At 33.4% G+C, this 20411-nt stretch overlaps 1 pseudogene; it reads right to left on the bottom strand.

The window, feature by feature from the left end:
* Positions 1-10272: 10272 nt before the first annotated feature.
* LOC125496622 (uncharacterized) lies at positions 10273-12919 on the bottom strand (annotated as a pseudogene).
* Between the last annotated feature and the right edge of the window lie 7492 nt (positions 12920-20411).

Here is a 20411-nt window from a genome sequence, read left to right on the forward strand (position 1 = left end):
CTTTAGGCAAGTATTTGGGGGGACTACTTTACAGAAGAAGATTTTGGAAACTAGCAAAGAGCACAAATGAAAATGACTTCAAAGCCAATATGGAATTGTTCTCATCTATATCTATAGAAGCAGGACAAGATTTATTGAAGAGGAACTATAAAAAATGGGTTAGGGCATTTTTCACTCCGCAGTCACAATGTGATAGCATAGACAATAATATGAATGAGGTTTTCAATGCTTACATATTATCATCAAAGCATAAGCCAATCATAACTATGCTTGAGGATATTAGAGAAAGTTTGATGGAAAGGTTATATAAAAAAAGAGATTTAATAGCTAGCAAGGACATTCTCATATGTCCAAGAATCCAACAAAAGCTAGAGAAAGCAAAGGTCGACGCTAGGGGGTGGTCTGCCTTTTGGGAAGGCCACTTTTCATATGGGGTTAGGGAAGGTGCAACCCAAACAAGATTTGTGGTGAGTTTGCTGGAAAGAAAATGTAGTTGCAATTCATGGCAATTAAGTGGAGTTCCTTGCCATCATGCTGTGGTGCAATATGGAAGGCTGTTGAACATCCCGAGCATTATGTGTCTGAATGTTTCAAAAAGGCATCATATCTAAAGGCTTATCAATGGCGTTAGAGCCCTTAAACGGTCCTCATCAGTGGCCATCTTCCACTTATCCCCCCATAGAAGCACCATATGTAAAGAAAGTTCAAAATAGACCTACTGTGAACAAGAAAGCCTTCCCTTGGGGAGGTCGGCAAAGTTAAAATGTCAAAGAAGGGCTCGTTCACAAATGCAGCAACTGTAATCAAGAGGGTCACAAAGAAGAAAATGTCCAATTCCTCAAAACATGTTCCTACTCAACCTACCCCGACATCAGGTCCTCCTAATCCTCAACAAAAGCAAAAGAAACAGAAGACAGTGGCTCCTCTAGTCAACAATCACAAGTTACTCCAATGCACAACAAGGGAGTTGGTATTTATACCTATCCTAATGATTTCCAGAAGCAAGCTATAGTAAGTTAATGATAATTTTTGCAATTAATTATGTTTAATCAACATACACTTAATTTGTTTTTTAATAATAGTATGCAAGTGATCAACAAAGAAGTAATAGGTCAACTTTATCAAGTCGTCAAGATGCAAATGTTGGATGTTGAAGTTAAATTATTGCCACTAATCAGGTAAATACTACCATAATAGGTCTTTTTTGGGATTAATTTTAATGGACTTTATTGTCTTTATTGTTTATTATTTTATCTTCAATGTAGTTTGTGGTAACTTTTTGAGTATGTATAAGAATGTCATGTACTCAAATTAGTTCTTTTGTGGGATTAGCTGTCGTTTAGTGAGTTGTATTGCCTTTAAAGATTTAGTGAGTATGAACAGAGTATAACATGTTAAATTATAATGAAAATTTCGGCGAATTTTGCAGGTTGAAGATTTTTTGCAGGTTGGAGAATTTTGCAAGTTGGAGTATTGCATGGTGAAAGTTGAAGTTTTGATGCAGTAGAGTATAAGAAGCCACTTGTTTCTAATGGTTGTACACCATAATTTGTTTTGCATTAATCCTTTTTAGAAGAAAACTGCAACTAAAACTCATCCTTTTTTAAATATTATACATTAAAGTCAAGGTGTGGTTAAATGTGTGGTTAAATTTTTAATTGAGTTCAACGACAATATATCTTGAGTACCCAAAAGGTGAAAAAAAAATTAGGAGTACCTAAAAGGTGAAAAGGTTAAAAGGTTAGTCCCTAACTATATCCTTAACTCGCAAAAGTAGCATTCGTAACTTTAGAATCAATTATGGGACAACCCAAATACTTACCCAGCGAAAAAGATTTATCCATTTGTAGAATTTCAGCAAAGTTGATAGAAACACTATCAGAAACATTCTGCGTACATTGAAATGCAGACTTGTGAAAATTTATTAATTGTCCCGACATCGTGCAATACTTATCTGGGATAGATTTTATGATAGTACAACTTTCCTCCGAAGCTTTAGCAAAGATCATCGTATCATCAACAAATGTTAAAAAAGGAATTTTAACACCTGAATGTCCTAAAGTGACCCCTAGAGATCTTGATCCATACCTGCTAGCAGCTTGCAGCTGACGAGCCAAAATCTCGGCACATAAAATAAATATATAAGGAGATAAAGGTTCACCTTGACGGATTCCTCGATGAGGAACAAAAGTTTCCCCTGGAATACCATTAACAAGAACCGAAAAGGAGACTGTGGTAATGCACTGTCGCAACCAATCAATCCATTTGGTACAGAAACCCAACTTTTCAAGGGTGATGAATATATAATTCCACTCTAATCTGTCATTCGCTTTCTCCATATCTAGTTTAATTGCCAACCATCCTGATGCTCCTCTCTTATTCTTAAAAGAATGAAAAACTTCATGTGCTAATAGGACATTATCTTGGATCAATCTTTCAGGCACAAACGCTCCTTGGAGGGGGTGGATGATTTTCCCCAAAACTACTTTCAATCTATTAGCTAGAATCTTGGCAATGATCATATAAATAGTCGAGCATAGACTAATTGGTCTAAAATGATTAGGATTAGAAGGACTATCCACCTTTGGAATCAAAGTAATGAAAGTGTGGTTGATTTCTTTAAGGATTTTTCCTGAATGAAAAAAGCTTTAATCGCTCTAAAAATCGAATTCCCAACTAGTGACCAATATTTTTGAAAAAAATAAGGTGGGTAACAGTCAGGCTCAGGAGCTTTATCAGGGGCTAAATCAAAAGTGGCGCCTTTTACTTCCTCATAAGTAACATCCCTACATAAATAAGCATTATCTTCTTCCGAAATTATTTCTGTTAGAAGATCAAAGTCTTTATTAGCATCAAATACACAACGATCATTTGACGAAAATCGTTGTTTGAAAGCTTCAGTAAAACACTCTTCAATTCTCGCTGGATGAGTAACCACGACTCCTTGCGGATCTCTAATAGAATTAAGAAGATTTCTATTTTTTCTAATGGTGGAACATGAATGGTAATATTTAGTATTTGCATCGCTTAACTTAAGATGATTTGACTTGGCGTTAACTTTCCAATGAATATCTTGAAAATGAAGTATCTTAGGTTGTTTCAATAAGAATTTATTCTGAAGAGAGATAAGATGGGGACAATCCTCTTTGAGAACTAATTCACTTTGTATGAGCTTCAGTCTAGCTTCTACAGTCCTTAATTGTCTAAATATATTTCCGAAACGCGTAGTGGACCACTTTTTTGCCTTTTCTTTAAGCAGTTTACATTTCTTAGTTTTTTTTTTTTTTGAATAGGTTTACATTTCTTAGTTAGACAAAACATAAAAGAACCTTGAAAACGAGTACACCAAGTTTTTCTTACTAGACAATCAAAGTCCTTGCAGGTAGTCCATAACTTATTAAATTTAAACGGGGGAGCTTTCCTACATTGTCTAATTTTGAAAGAAAGCGAAACTTGGCAATGATCAGAGGAAGAGAAATTATGATTAAATAACTTAGCATCTGGAAATAAAGTTAGCCAGTTAAGACTAACTACACCTTTATATATATGTTCTAAAATGTTGTTAGGCCCATTCAGTTTTTTCCTCCAAGTGAACTTACTACCTTCAAAAGGTAGTTCTATACATTCTAGGGAATTAAACAAAAGATTCATAAAAGATAACCGAGAGAATTGGAAAACTACTCCCCCTAATTTATCATTTTGCGAGCTAAGTTCATTAAAATCTCCCAAAATAATGTACGGATCATTGAGCGTCTTAATATATTCAATTAGCTCATCCCAAAACTCTTGTTTAAGTGCATAGTTTGGAGGAGCATAAATAAAGATAGCCACAAACGAACATGCCATGAATAGAAGACTAATATTGCAAACTAAGAATCTATCAGTTTTATAAATGACAGTAAGCGAGAACGGGTTACTGGCATTATCTTTCCAAAACATCCAAATACCACCCGCCAATCCCATGGAAGGAATATAGTCAAAGTGCTGAAAACCACACCTTCTAACACATCCCTCCCCCGGGGGTAATTGAGCCTTAGTTTCACAAAGCATCATTATTTGCACATTGTTACTTATACTAAAGTCCTTCACTTCCTCCATCGCAAGATGTCTTTGACACCCCCTAATATTCCAAAAGCTTATATTCATTAAAAAACACTTCTTCCCTTCCCGAAACATAACCTAATGTAACTTTCTTAAGAATAATACCAAGCACCAATTTTTTACAAAAATCTATGGAAACTAGCTTGAAATAGTATAAACAGAAATAGTTAAGACACCTGAAAATAGGCAGCTTTCCTAATGCAATACTTATGCCCAAACTGATAAAAGCACAAAAACAAAAAAAATTGTAAGCTTAAACAATATGCAGCAAAAGCATAATTAAGCCTTTGTTCATCACGCAAAAATATAACTATTAAAATAACTAACTAAATTATAAAAAAAAAACGCTTAAAAAATTAACTACAAATTGTCCAAACTCAACAATCAGAAAGTTTATAACAAATTTAGTCCAGCACCAGCTACATAAAGAGCAAGAGGATTTAAAATGGATGTCAGCAAAACAATTAGAACTGGGGAGGGATACAAAATATGAGAAACTAGACCTCCTTATCCACAATCTCCTATCAAGATTTCGAGAAAGAGTTTCCCATAGCATTATAAAAGCTACATTATTTACAATCCACAAAAGACTGAGCAAATCTAATGCTCTCTGATCAAACATCCCCCTACTAAAACACCCAGACCAACTAAAAACCATGTCTGCACACTGACATCCCAAAAACATTTGTCCAGCTACCATGAAACATTCAAGGTTTGGCCCTCTTCAGACCTGATGAGGCAGAATCATCCTCATTGTTACCTTTCCTTCTCTTAGCAGCGCTAGAGAGAGAGGTGGGTTCCATAGGAGGATCCTGCTCAACACCCAAAGCACTGATATGCCTTACAATTGAGCTAGCTGAGTCAATAGAATGAAAAGAGGACTCATGATGAACAGGAAAAGCCTCACAGACCTTATCATCATCATGTAGAATCATAGTATCATTATCCACATCAGACTCAAAGATAGAGTAGCCACCAAATTGCTGCTCAGCCAACTGAACCAAAGGACCAAATTGATTACCTTGATAAAACTCACCTGGATAGACCACTTGCAGTGGAATAGGAGACAGCTCAATATCAGTGCCATTAGATGGAGCAAAATCACAGCCTACACCCTCACCAGCATCCTTAGAGGAGACATCCAATAGAGCTGCTTGAAAAGCATCAGAAGTAGGTAACATAGGAGGGACATCCACATTATCAGTGTCATCATCAGAGTCACTCACAAACCCATACTGAGGAGCAGAAGCATAAACAAGAGCCTTACCTTTCCCTTTACCATGAACAGTGGGATTAACAGATGAAATGTTCATGGACATAGATTCTTTCAAAACAATTCCAACCTCCTTTTTCTTAACAAATTTATTAGCAGAAGAATTAAAACCACCAGCTTTAGAATGAGCAGAAGCTCTAGCATGCCTATACACTGACTTAGGCTTCGCTTGCACCACATTGGTTTCCACAGCCCTGGTAGCAAGGTTAACTTGCCTATTAGCCAGAGAAAGGACCTCAACCAGATGCTTTTGTTTAGGGCTTTTCAATAGGGACACTGTAACTTCTTTCTTTGGGGCATGCAACAATGAACAGACATCAATAGTGTGATCTTCCAGACCACAAAATGAACAACCAGCACTGAAATCCTCATACCAAATCACATAACCACACTTAGGACCACCCACACGAGTTAACTCAGCAAACTCAAGTAATGGTTCAGTAATATCAACTCTAATACAAGCCCTAGCAAATCTTATCTTATTCCTTAACAAAGAATTTGAATCCAACTTTACTAACACACCCACATGATTAGAGGCAAAAAGATTAGCTAAAGACTCATAATTCAACAGCTCAATTGGGAACCTAGGAATCCAGACCCAAAGATCAACCCACTTGATCTCATCAAGGAAAGGATCAAAGTTTGGTCTCCAAGCCTGGAGAACAAACAAATCACCTTGGACATGCCAAGGTCTCTCAGACCATACCAGAGCTAAATCATTAGGATTAGCAAATTTCAACAAAATCCAGTGATTACCCATTTCTAGGAAATCAATATCTCCCTTAACAATCTTCCATTCAGACTTAGTGCGAGAAATGATAGTACGAACATCTAATGGCTCACCTAGCATCTTACCTATTAGGAAGGACTTAGAAAGTTCCTTGATATCCTCCTGAACCTGGGCGAGTTCATCTACAACAACTGCCTCAGGATACGCAGCATCACAGGGAGGATCAGGAACATCAGAATCAATCAGCCTAGAATTAGTAACATTGTTAACAGTAGGGAGAGCTTCAGGGCCTCGAGAAGACTCCTGAGACTGAGTCTCATTCATCTTTGAGTCCCCTGGCTCAAGAATTGCTGCCTTAAAATTCAAAGTCATTGCAAAGTTAATAACTTGGAGAAAAAGAATTATGAAAAAACTAGATATTGTGCTATAATACCAGAAAGAGAAAGACAGGAGAGAAGAAGATTTGGTAAAATTACTAACCTCAACAGTGTTTATATAGTAGTTAATACCGGAATTGTCACAAGCAAACAACCTCACAATAAGCTGACTAAAGTAACTTACCATCGCCATAAATGCTAAATTGCCACTCTGGAGTAAATTTCTGAGACCATGATGAACAACACGCCAAAATACGAAGAGATTTAAGAGAAACCCAACAATTGCAATGAATGACAACACCAAAGAAGCCACCCTAATAGCACTTATCACTCCACTCCTCTGCCAACTAATTAATGCACTGAAAACCCTCACCCAATGAAAAGCCCCAATTCTCAAGTGAAACCCTAGATTACACCAAATCAGACGAGCAAAATGAAATTCAGCCTGGATATCATCATTTTAGGCTATAACCCATAGCCTTAATTGAGAACTAACCCTATGGAAATAGAGTAGAGATGAATTACCACAATTAATCTCCCTTACTTTAGTAGCTTTAATCAAACCCAGTAGGTAGATTACACAACACGCCTCTCTCTTAGTACAACTGATTCGACAAGAGGAGGATTTACTTTGAGAAATTACGCTGAAATGGCAGAAAAATCCACTAAAGGACATACTTTGCAGAGATTTCGGGTGAAAAACTAGGGTTTCTTGAGAAACCTTTCGGGGCTTTTTTCTTCGCCTTCTACGCTTTCTCCTTCTCTTTCTCCCTCTAACTTTCTCTCTCTTCATCTTTTCTACAATCTATGTCTATATATGTATATATCAATCTATAAATATAAAGCAAAATACAAAGTATTACATTTCCTACCATAAATTTTTTAAAAAGTAACACATATCTTCATGTTGTCTTATTTATTCACCTACATAGATGCTACATCAAAAACACTATTATTCGGAAGCTCTTTGGATATCAATAAGAGGAAATTAGGCAACTCTTTAATGTATCAGCATTTAGGTGTATTGTAGCTCATAATTGCATATAATCAATTAAGTTATGGAATATTACTCTTTTTGTATGTTTTCGGTGGTTTTTATGAATTTCAAGTATTGATAACATATTTGAAATTATTAGTGGACAACCTTGGACATTTGGAAGAAAGCTACATTGCATAAGGATCGTTAAAGATATCTTTAAGTGCGATTTGAGCCTAAAAGAAGTTGAATTTAGTAGAAACATTATGGAAATTGAGTCATATCTACTCTTTTCTCCATATAATTTTTGATGCGTTAATGATAATTGAATAATTCCAACAACATTGGAAACTAGACTTGAAGGTCTTCTAGTGATATGTCGCATGATCTAAAGCGAATTCTGGTTTGGGATATGGGTTCACAAGTTCGTACTATTTATTGAAGCCTGCCACACGTGCGCAGATTCATTAATTTTGACTGTTTAATGATTAGATGGACTTTTCTTATTTTGTAATTTACTTTTCTACGAGTATTAGGAGATACTCCCTCCTTTTCTTTTTAGTTTACTTACTTCACTTTGGGGGAGAACCAAGGAGGAAGTCCAAAAGTTTGAGAGGGTAACTAAAAAAGTGAAGAGATAAAGTGAAAAGTGAGAGAGAGAAACTAAAATGTGGGTTAAATTATTAAAAAGTGAATGACATGAGTGGAAAAAGAGGATAAATTAGATGGAAAATGTTACCAATAACAGAAAAGTTAATAATGTGTAAATTGAAAAAAAAAATATGTAGATTGAAAAGAAGCAAAAAAAGTAAAATTTCAGATGGGATGATTTCGAATTAGGTTAGGACACCTTTTCATTATTCAACTTTCACGTAATTTTTCCTCTCTTAGTTATCTTTCTAGTTTTTCCAAAACCGTGCTCTTAGCCCTACTTTGATGACTCTCCATTGCCCTTAATTGACATAAATTTTCATCTTTTTCTCCATAATTATATTTCTTTTTTTAATTATTTATTGATTTTAGTTGTTAAGAGCATTGCTTTTTTTGGTGATCGTATTGCTTTCTTCAATTCTAGGGCTAAGCTTTTCATAGAATTCGATTATTTATTTGTTAGCCATGTCTGAGTATTTTAACTACATACTAGGATTTTAGGGATCTACGTAGTTAATTTGAATCATTATTTGCTTAACAATCTTTCTATATCTTATTATTGAGTTCTTCATGCTAGTTTGCAAGTTATGCCAAACTTGCTTACTAGTTTTAGCAAATAATACCAAATTATACGTTGAGAGATGAAATTCTATATAGGCTTTCAATAATGGTAAAACAATCCTTGTCAAAGCGAGAGCGGCTTGGGGACTTTTAAGGGAGGCAATGTTCGAGAGAAGTTGCATGAGTTTTAGATAGATTGATTTCTTATGCATTTACTAGTCTTCTATGCATGCGATGCGTCCGTCGATTTTTTGGGTCTATTCTTAATAAATTTCATCAAAATATAAATATAGAAGTATGAGTTATAATTATTGTTATACAAACTACTGTAATCCATAAAGTGTTTAGAAATTGAGATAAACATTTAGATGTAAACTTTTGTAATCAAATTAAATTTGTAATTTCTTTAGAGTAACCATTTTTCTTATTATGTTAAGTTATTTTGTTTATGCTTATTTATTTTATTATTGAAATTTTGACCCATCTTTAAATTAGGAAAGGATATAATTGTACAAAATCTGAATATCCAATTAAGGTTATGTTTAGTTCACCTGAAATTTTCTGATCTGAACTTATCTGATCTGAACTTATTTTTTCTGATCTGATCTGGTTTACAAGATCTTATCTTTTATAAAAAACTATTATTACGATTATATCATTACTTTGTAATTTATTATTATGCAATACATTATAAAATCTTATTTATAGTATTACTATTATTATCATTTTATTTCTACCACAACTTTTATTAATATTATTATTATTATCATTATTAATTATAATAACAACAACAATAATTATAATCATAATAAGAATAATTATTACTAAAAAAAATTCTATAACCCAAGTCATTAATTTATAAGAGCACTTCTACAATGTTTCACACTTGAGAAGTTGGCAGACTCAACTCATTTTTTTTCATATAAAATAAAAAAAGATATACAAATAGCTATGAAACTTTACCTAAGTACTACTAAGTTTTTTTTTAAAAAAAAAAACTGAAAATAATGGAGAGAGAATTTTTGCTGAAAGAATTTTTTTAAAAATAAAAATATCAATATTCACTGAGCAAATGAGGGGGCTAGGGAAGGCTGCGTGGTGTGCAACGTAAAAGACAAATTTATAATTTGTATCTCGCACTTAGCTTATTTTGAAAGGTAATCCGAATTTAGTAGTTTTGTTGTCATGAATTTAAGCTATCATATTTTATATATTTCTTATTTTTGTGCCAAGCTTATGTTTTTAACACGTGTCTTTTAATTTTCTATTATTTAATAACAACAAAATAACTTAAAATAATGATAACAATGACATTTATAATGATAACAATGAGATTAATAATAATTACCAATATTAATAATTAATAAGTACAACAACAACAATAATAATCTTTTTGAACAAATGTACTAGTAACAACCCCGTTTCTGAGTATATGGTGGCCTAAGGGCGAAATCAAAATTGGGCCCTAATCGATAAGTAAACTAGAGTTAAACTTCTATGTAAATAAGTAAAAATAAATTTATATATCTAAATGACAATGTTTATTATACTCAACAAACAATCTAATAAAAACGTAGTCTAAAATACAAAAATTGAAATTTATTCATTTAACACTCAACTCATGCAAAACAATTTCTCCGGGCATTTTTAGATGCAAAGTACTAATAATAGTGTCTACATCAATATGCTCTAACACATGTCTCTCAATACATAATATGGCTAGACCATTCAACCTTGTTTGTGACATTGACGACCTCAAATAGGTTTTCAATAATTTCAACTTTGAAAAACTTCTTTCGGCAGATGCAACTGTGATCGGCATGGTTAAGAGGATCCGATAAGCAATTGAAACATTTGGATAACAATCTGCAACATTTACGAACTCGAGAATTTCAAATGCTGACATCGACACATTTGGCAAAGTCATTTGCAACACTCTTAATTCTGAAAAAAGATCATCTGCATCAACATCCGACAAATTATTATGAGTAAAAGCATTGCCAAAATTTATGCAAGATATTCTTAACTCATCACTATTTATTGATTTCAACCTATTCACATCAAATAAGAATCCAAAAATACTATCAAATGCCTCCAGTTGCTCAAATCTATTATTCAATGAAGCTATAGCCATATCAACGACAACCAAAAAGTAGTTAACTCTAAAAGATTCCTCTAGTGATTGTATTGTTTCATCATTATCACTCTCATCGAACTGTCTTTTTCTTAAGACGTGGCGTTTTGTTGGAAGTGTTGGCTCTATGTCCTTTTCCAAAGCAAGGCTTTTGGCAATAAGCATACTAGATTCAAAGCCACTATTTCTATATTCCTCAAAATATGACATTATACCTTCCACTTCCTTCATCGTAGTTCCAATGCACATAGATTTAGATTGTAACTTCTTACTCACAATGTTAATAGCAAACAGAATATCATGCTAGATCAATGCCAAGTAAAAATTCAAAGGTTGCAAGAGAATTACCCAAACTTTCTGCTTCACTTTTTGACTTAGCATCATCAACACAAGATTCATACAGTTTTGACAAAGCTAATCTTATTTGAGGTGCTTGAAATCTAATAGCTTTAACACTTTTGAGCCGACTCTCCCACCGAGTATTACATAAAGATTTTACAGTAAAATCTTTCACATTATCAACTAAAACCTGCCATCTTTTAGTGGAACTAGCAAATAATGTGTATATTCGTTGCACAATTCCGAAAAAAGAAATAGCTTTAACACAAGAATGTGCCATATCAGATAGCGTAAGATTCAGACTATGACAAGCACATGGCATATATAAAGCCCTTGGATTTATATCAAGTAATCTCTTTTGAACCCCTTGGTGTTTTCCATTCATATTAGAACCATTATCATAACCTTGACCCCTTACATCATCAACATCTAAATCAAGAGACTTGCATACATTTAACATTTCATTAAAAAGTCCCAATCCAGATGTATCATCTACTTTCAAGAACTCCAAAAAAAACTCTTCTATTTTTATCTTATTATTGGACACATTTACGCATCGTATTATCAAAGTCATTTGCTCTTGATGACTCACATTAGGAGTACAATCAAGAATCATAGAAAAATATTTTGGCCCTTTAATGATCCTTAATATTGAAGTTCTAACACCATGGGCTAAAAGAGAAATCAACTCATTTTGAATCTGAGGGCCAAGGTAGTGATAGTGAATATCTTTATTCTGAATACGTCTAACATGATCTTGCATTATCTAATCAAATTCAGCTATCATTTCAATCAAGCCCAAAAAATTACCATTACTATCCTCATAAAGTTTTCCATTAGATCCACGAAAGGCTAAATTATATTTCGAAAGACATTTAACAACAGATACTATTCTTATTAACACTTGTCTCCACCATTCCTTTTCCTTTGAAATTGCTTCTTGCAAATCTTTATAAATGCCTTTGTTTTTATTTAATCTCACTCTTGTTTCATTCCAATTACTCATATTAGTCAAATGATCAACACTATTCTCATGTTGTTTGAGTTTCTCACTCAAATGCTTCCAGTCATTTACCCCTCCACTTGCTAAAAGACTTCTATTATTTTGGGAAGAGAACAACTTACAACAAAAACAATATACTCTATCAACATGTTTGGAATAAACCAACCATTTTCTGTCTTGAATCTCCCCATCACTCATTTTTCTAGAATAATAAGCAAATGAAAAATGCCTAAATAACTCATCTTTAGGGAACTTGAGACTCAATTCCCTCATAGGGGGTCCTTTTTCAATCAAAATGTCTCGAGTTTTATTATCAAGTATACCCCAATTTCTAGGATCATAAATATCAATAGGAGGGACGAATTGTTCATCAATATCTACATCAACATTTGTTGCTATATGGTCATTGTTCAGATTGGCAGTATCATCATTAATCACATTGTCATCATTCAAATTGGTGGTATCATCGTTAATCACATTATCATCATTCAAATTGGTGGTATCATCGTTAATCACATTGTCATCATTCAAATCGGCGGTATCATCGTTAATCACATTGTCATCATTGTTATCAATGGGATTGTCATCACTCAAATTTTCATTAGATTGGTGATTATTATCAGTTTCTAAGCCCAATCCATCACTACTTGAAGGCTCTTCCACTCGCCTACAAAAGAATTTATTTATAGCTCCCTTTTGTGATTCAATCAATTTTTGTGTTCGTTTTCTCCTTTTCCTTTTTTCACTACCAGATAAATATTTACGCGGCAACATTATATAATAAACTAATGAAACAAAAGGTATACATCGATAGCACCTGAATCCTACTTGTTGTCGATCATCACTCTTAAATATAAAACAAAAATCAGCAAGACAACATCCACAAGAAAACCTGCCATATCATTATTTGCAAGTAAAAATCAGCCAACTATATAATTAAAAAAGAAAAATCGATGTACAGTTAACAGTAGCAAAAAAAAAATAATCAATGATATACCATGAAATTTCTAGAACCAATTAAAAGTGATATACAGTAGCAAAATAATAAATTCAATGCAATATACTGTTAACAGTAGCAAAATACTAAAAAAAATCAATAATATATATACAATGAACATTCGAATTTCGATGTACAGTTAGCAATAGCAAAATAATAAAAAACCAATTAAGAGTGATATACATAAGCATTGTAGCAAAATAATAAAAATAAATAAATGAAAATTCGATGTATAGACTACAATAGCAAGAATTGATATAATCTATCGACACCATTACACCAATTAAGACTTTGAGATCTTTCTTTCAAAAAAAAAAAAGACCAAGAATTAAGAGTGATGTACATTGTACAGTAGCAAAATGAATGACAAATTGAAAATTTGAAACTCAAAGAGTAAGAGTGATAACCTTGAATCTTTGCTTCCATAACCTTGACCAATTGAAGGAGACTTATTTATATGAAAAATTAGACTTTTTAATCCCGTTGGAAATCGAATTTTGAGAAGACCGTTTGAGTTCATCTTGACTAAATTGGAGATTTGTTTGGAGATTAATCTGGAAAGAAGTTGTGGAATAAAAAAAAAATTCTTAAAGATGAGGATTTTTAGGATGCTGAATTTTTTGATTGGAAGTTTAATTTGGAAGTTCAAAAGAGGGAAAATGAAGGGACCAAGAATGAAGAAGGAATGTAAACTGGGAGAGGAAAGGTTTTATTTACTTTTTTTTTTAAAAAAAAAACTGCTTTCCATCTGTTATCTACTGGGCCTAAGTATTAACTGTCAGCTTTTTTTGGGGAGGGGGCCCTGGGCTTCCGCCCCGTTTGCCCTGGGCCAAATACGGGCCTGACTAGTAAATAATAGTATTAATAGTAATAAATGAGTTTTTACATATAAGCATGATCTGAACTGAATTGATTTGTCTGATTTGAACTTATTTTTTTCTGATCTGATCTGATTTGAACTTATTTTTTCTAATCTAATCTGATCTGATTTAAAATAAGCAAAAACAAGGTGAACTTATATATAAATTTAATTCAAGTTTAGAATGTGATTATGTCTAACTTCGATTTTGAAATTTGACTATTGATATGCAATTAAGGAAAGGCTTATAGTATGACAAATTTGAAGATTAAGCATACAACAAGGACCCAAACTCTTTGTTGAGGACCACATCATTTTTCACCGTTTGGGACCTCATTTTATTTTCTTGTGAAATTTGACTATTATGAAATTAAAAGGATGGGTTCTTAAGCTAATATTTTTTTTCAAAAAATAGAAATTGAATTAATTATTCTTAAAAATATATTCATCGTCTTTATCTATTCAATCATCCTCATAAACATCGACCACAACCACCCCGAAAACCACTACATAAACCACCACTCCGAAAAATCACCCAAATCACAACAAGAACCACCAAAACCACCCCGAAAAGGGCTCTAGATACACATTAAACCACCCCACCAGGAACCACCTCGAAAACAACCCCAACTCCCAAAATGACTCAACCCAACTCAAGAAAATCACCACACTCACCGCTAAAATAGCCCTTACCACTAAAAAAAATCACCCTATTCAAGTTGAAATTTTAATACCCATTCAAGTCAAAAACCACCTTAAATAGTCCATCAAAATCACCCCAACACAGTTAGATCTAGTGAGAGATGATTAGAAATAAAGTGAAGGTGGTGGTGTTGGTGTTGGTGTTGATAAAACTATAATTTGTATTACTATAAACTTAAATTTTAGGGAAGAGTTGCAATGGTGGGTATGATTGGTGGTGGAACCCCAAAAGGGTGTTGAGTACTAACTACTGATATTTTGAATGAAGAGGGTGTTCGATCATTTTATTTTATTTTTCCTTTCTTAAAAATCATGTTTAACAAATGTTATTGAAACACAAATCTTTTATTGCGTGTGGTTAGCGGTGGTTTATAGTGGGTAAGTTGACTGGAAAATAGGAAAGAGGTCCTAAAGGGTGAAAAAAGAAAATTAGAGGTGCTTCAGGGTGAAAAGTTTGAAAGTTTGGGTCCTGATTATAGACATAAGATTGATTTTAAAGCTTGATAGGTTTTAAGGGGAAAGAGACGAAGATGACTTAACACCAAAATGAGAAGTTATTTTAAAAAAATAATTCAGTATATCATCAATACAAACAAAAATTTGATCCTATACAAATACAAAATTGTGGAATTATATTCTTCTTAGCACGAAAATTGGAATCACTTTTGGCAATATTATTCGAACCATCCAGTAAAATACTATGTGCGAAAATATTGTCAATGATGAGTCACGTGTTTTAACTTTTACACAATGGACTGTTATTCATTTCATAAGATTATATTAGTAACTATGTCAAATAATTTTGTTACTACTTTATTGTCTTTAGTATTTTATTAATTATTTATAAATATCATAAATTTTCATGATGTTATTATGGAAAATATCTTAAATCTAACATTTATTACATTATAATTTATAAACTTTTTAACGCAAACATTAACTATAGGTAGAAATACGTTTGAATATAAATATATTGATTTAATATCAAATCTTCTATACAATTTGCATGCAGTTAAAAGGTAGTTCTAATTTACATGATAATGTAATTTATTTCAAAATAAACTAAGTATTACAATTTTGAATATTTTTGTAATTTGAAAAAAGGTGGAGTTGGCTTGCGCTAGTCCACAAGTCAATTCTAGCATGTGCAAGCAAGAGCGTGCTAAATGTTAGACCTTACACAAGATGTATCTAGCTAGTTGCGAGCATATATATTCAATTTTTAACATTAAAAACGCAAATTATGCTTAGGTGTAACATGGGTCGACCCCATCCCCTCATTTTATGAGTCACTTTTTTTTTGACATTGAGTAAAGTCAAGAAAATATTGAGTACAAGATTACCTACATTTTTCTATATTATATAGCTAATCTATGTGCCTCCTAAACCTGCATTATATCTACCTTAATTATTTTCACTCATTATACACATCGACACCCAAAACTTTATATCTGATACCAATCCTTTGGATTGTGCTGCTGTTGCACTTGGGTTTTTATGCTGAAAATGGATGTTGAAGTGTCTGTTAAAATTGTGATGCACGGTCCTTTTTTACAAGCTTCTTTTATTCGTTGTAAAATTGCCATCATTTCAGTCTGTAATGTTGAATTAGATAAGATCCATTTTCTTCTTGAGCTTAATGTCCACTTTCGTGCTTGAGAACCCATCATATCGCAACTCTTATTTGTATCTTCCTTTTGCTTTTCTTGCTTTGTTTCCGTGCACCATCTACCAGTACCACCAGTTGTTGGTCATCACCTATTATTTCATACTCCCATGTATATTATGTACTTAAGTGTGTCAATATAATGTGATTTCTTTGACCATGTAATTTCCTTTCTTCAAAACATATTGCTTACCCCCTTTCTTCTGCAACTCGTTTGGATGTTATACATGATTCTCTCTGGTTACATGTAGTATGGTTGATAGAGACTTCACTCTTGTGAGACCAAATGACCCATAAAATTGTAGCGAACCAAACCTCCCTATTCGTCCACCATTACGCTTGGAATGCAAGTGAATTATGTTGTTTGAAACTCATTATTCAAGGGGATAGATCATTGTGAATCTATTATGAGGCCCAAGTGCGATGCCTTCCAAATGGGTGTCGATATTTGGGGATCCCTAAATAAATGCTCCATTGTCTTTAACTCCTTATTACATAACTTGCATTGAAAATCTGCCTTCATTCTCCTTTTTCTTAACTAATTCATTGCTGGTAAAGCTCTCTTTAATAGTCTCCACATAAAAGACTTTCATTTTTGAGGGGAATATCCACGTATCATATGATGCACCAAGTTTTCCCTGGTTGTGCATCTTATTCTTTTTAATGCATTACAATATCCCGACTTGATGGAATATTCTCCGTTCTTAGCAGGCATCCATACTTCCTCGTGGTTGGTAAATATATTGCCTCCCCTGCGTTTGCTGATTCACTTTCTAAGTTTCTAAAGCTGCATAAAGTATATTTTTATCCCATGATCCATTGGCCTTTATGAGTGTGCTTACCCGCAAGTCTTTTTATGTGTTCTTTTATGGAGTTGTATTCTGATTTTTTTTTTTTGTCATTCTCTCGTCTATCTTTTTTCTCCTTGTGTGAATATACATCATCTACCATCGTCTCTTGGGTTGTTTGAAGGGAACTGAGAAGATGTTGCCAATCAAGGTTTTTTTTCTTCTCTATAGGTTAGGCACCAGTTCTTCATTTTACCACTTATTGCTTGTAGTTTATGTTGCATTTGAAACAACTTTGATCTTTTGTATCTTAAGCTACATTCTTGTTTTACCATCCCCTATATGGATTGAAACTCCCAGCACCAGTGTAGACACATAATCATATCTCCCCATTTAGTACCCTATGATGACTAATACCCTGCTCCAATTGGTCCGGATCGAGAAAAGAATAAAGAACGAGTCTACAATAAAATGTTTTAAGCCCAAATCCATTTTCTAACTCTTTTTATTAACTCATTTCCAAAAAGCTTTTTTACAATTAGTTTTATCAAGCCCACTTCCTAAAATGTTTTAAAATAACTTTTCAAAGTCCATGTTTGAAAACCTTTTAAAAATAGTTTTATGAAAGCCCAATTTTATAAAGACCCATTTTTCTAAGCCCAATTTAATTGATAGAATTAATTAAATATATTAATTAGTTTTGTTAATAAATATAATATTTTATAAAAATAATCTTTTTCCAAAGTGTTTTTTAAATATCTTTTATAAAAATTATCTTTTTTCAAAGTGTTTTTAAATATCTTTTACTAATTAATTTCTAAAGTCTTTTTTAATAAGTAATCTTTTTAGAGACCTACTAACTTTTGAAAACCTATTACAACTCAACTACCTAAATCTACCTACACTATATAATACTAGCCTCTTGTGCACGCGGTGCGTGCGAGGATACATCCAAATGAATCATGATGGGTTGGTTTGGGTTATTTTTATTTTGAGCAATAAAACTTATGTACTGCTTGTCTGATTTAATTTAGGAGGATTTTTTTTTTAAAAAAATCTTGCTTGTTAACGGGGAACAGTTGGTCCATATACTTCTTTGGCACTTAAATCGATGAAGAGTAATTTTTCTCCTTTTTAAAATTTTCACACTTTGAGTTTCAATTATATTTGAAATGAAATTTTAAATTTTTCATACACAATCTGATTTTGCATGAAATGGTCATTTTAAATTTTCTCCTTTTCTAAATATTAACACTTTGAGTTTCAATTATAATTGAAATAAAAGTTTAAGTTTTTCATACACAATCTGATTTCGCATGAAATGGGCATTTTTAATTTTTCTCCTTTTCTAAATTTTAACACTTTGAGTTTCAATTATATTTGAAATAAAATTTTAAAATTTTCATACACAATCTGATTTCGCATGAAATGATTTTAGCAAATTAATGTAATTTCTTTTTCTGAAAATAGATTTTCGCAAAAGTTGTTCGCAAAAAGGTTTGATATTGTTTTGTTTTTCAAAATTTATTTTTGAACATGGATATTTTGCAGAAGTTTTGGACAAAAATTTTATATTGGAAGTTTTTTTAAAAAAGAACTAAATGTGTCATAAATGAATCAAATTTCATACACATCTTGTTTTCTTATTTTATATGAAAATGAATCAAATTTAAGTCTAATTATATAAAAGCCCTCTTCAATTAATTGTTATTATCTCCATTTTTTCAACTGCATAACAGTCGACTAATGTGAAATAACTTTGATGATTAAAAGAATTATGTACCTGTTTGAAAGTTCGCAAATCGCCGATGGACGAATGTGTGATATCACTGTCAAAATCTTATGTTTTTCTCAGATTTGTGTTTATAGGTAATCGTTGTGAGTATGTAACTGTGAATGGTTATTGAGAATAATGATTTGCAAGTGAATTTTGTGAATGTTTTTGTATGTATTGACGTCCTAGTATATTAGTTTTGCTTTGTAAGTTAATTTTTAGTTTTTGTAAAGTTTCCTGATCATTTGAGTGATTTGCGTGATTTTTACAACTTAATTTTCTCAATTCTATGAGTGATTTGTAAAGCTAAGTTTCCTCATTTAAGTGATTTATGAGTGATTGTTGAAAATTAATTTCCGATGGCTTTGTTTGACCCCTCATGTTGGTATTGAGATTCCTTTTGTAATTTAGAAAGGAAAGGGGGGCAAAATAGTCCGTTCAAAAGAGGACACCGTTGATCCCCTTCCCTTATGTAATAGAGATAATCTCCTCCATCTTGCAACAACACCGATTTACCTCGAATAACACACTCGGCGCATTAACAAAACTCCACAAAGCCATTCGAACAAACCTCACGCCTAGCCTTCACCAAGGTCATCACTCATCATCAATTCATGATCACCTGATCTCATCTCCATCACCCGCCACTTTTTTATCATCACCATCCTACTATCACAATACTCCCTGCTTCCTAACCCGCTACACCACATCACTCCGTTCACCTATACACCAAATCCATACAAACCATATTACCAATCTTCATCGCCTAGTATATGTTAGAGGTGTCAAAAACTAGGCCGACCCACGGGTGAACCCGCATGCGACCCAGACCCAACCTGTTCCGAACCGAGAGTGGTCGGTTGGAAAGCCGACCCATTCCGACCCAGTGTTCACCCGTGCCCAGTTTAACCCGTGGAATTAGTAACCCAACCTGAGTTGGGCTGACCCAGTTGTACCCGTACCCAGTTGCACCCGTGAATAACGATTCAGACCCAACCCGTTTCCGACCCAAAATGACCCGCACCCAACTTCACCCGCCAATGACCCATTTAAACCCACCCAGTTATCACCCAACCCAGTTATCACCCAACCCAGTTACCACCCAACCCAGTTGTGACCCAACCCAGCTATCACCGACCCAGTTGTGACCCAACCCAGCTATCACCGACCCAGTTGTGACCCAACCCAGCTATCACCGACCCAGTTGTGACCCAACCCAGCTATCACCGACCCAGTTGTGACCCAACCCAGCTATCACCGACCCAATTATGACCCAACCCAACTATCACCGACCCAGTTTCGACCCAACCCTGTTACCACCCGACCCAACTAAACCCGACCTGCATTCAAACTTGAACCCGATCGTACTCAACCAGATATTACTAAAATTCAATTTTTTTTTTATATCTACTAAATTATTTAAATATATTATTTTTATTTTTTACTAAATATATAATATATCATTCCTTTTATCACTATT

Source organism: Beta vulgaris, chromosome 4 (genome assembly GCF_026745355.1).
Source record: "Beta vulgaris subsp. vulgaris cultivar EL10 chromosome 4, EL10.2, whole genome shotgun sequence".
Classification (NCBI taxonomy): Eukaryota; Viridiplantae; Streptophyta; class Magnoliopsida; order Caryophyllales; family Amaranthaceae; genus Beta; species Beta vulgaris.